We start from the raw sequence: 746 nt of genomic DNA on the forward strand, positions 1-746 counted from the left end.
ATATTTACATTTGAAAGAGTTCGATGAGATTATAGCTACATTATGTTTTCCTAATGTATCTGAGGATACAATTAGGCTGAAACTCTTTCCTTTTTCCTTAAAAGAGAAAGCTAAGACGTGGTTACATTCACTGCGTCCTAGATCCATTGGCACATGGAACGATATGCAGAGGGAATTCATAAAAAAATTCTTCCCACATCATAAAACAATTACCCTCAGAAAAGCGATCATGAACTTTGCCCAAAAGGAAGATGAAACATTCTTCCAATGTTGGGAAAGGTTCAAAGATTTGGTCAGTTCATGCCCACAACACGGATTTGAAACGTGGCGCATTACAAATTTTTTCTACGATGGACTGACATCTTCCATGCGCCAAATGGTCGAGACAATGTGTAATGGAGAGTTCATCAACAAAGATGTTGACGAGGTATGGGATTACCTCGATAGTCTCGCTGAAAAAACACAATCATGGGACTATTACCCAATGGCGAACACCACATCTAGGCCAACTCAATTAAAGGAAAAAGGTGGATTATATCTCTTGAAAGAAGAGGATGATCTCAAGTGTAAAGTGACTACGCTCATAAGGAAAGTTGAGGCCATGGAAGGAAAGAAGGATAAGGTCAATGAAATTGTTTGCGGCATCTGTGATTGCAACATTCACACAACTGAAAACTGTCCTACAATACCCGCCTTTCGAGGAGTGTTGAATGAACAAGCCAATGCCGTAAATAATTATCAAAGAC

General features: G+C 39.3%; 1 non-coding gene across 1 annotated transcript; it reads right to left on the reverse strand.

The window, feature by feature from the left end:
• Positions 1–211: 211 nt before the first annotated feature.
• On the reverse strand, positions 212–318 carry LOC131238070 (small nucleolar RNA R71). Its single transcript, XR_009167489.1, has one exon. It is a non-coding gene; the product is annotated as a small nucleolar RNA R71 (small nucleolar RNA).
• Positions 319–746: the final 428 nt, after the last annotated feature.

Source organism: Magnolia sinica, chromosome 2 (assembly GCF_029962835.1).
Source record: "Magnolia sinica isolate HGM2019 chromosome 2, MsV1, whole genome shotgun sequence".
Taxonomy (NCBI): domain Eukaryota; kingdom Viridiplantae; phylum Streptophyta; class Magnoliopsida; order Magnoliales; family Magnoliaceae; genus Magnolia; species Magnolia sinica.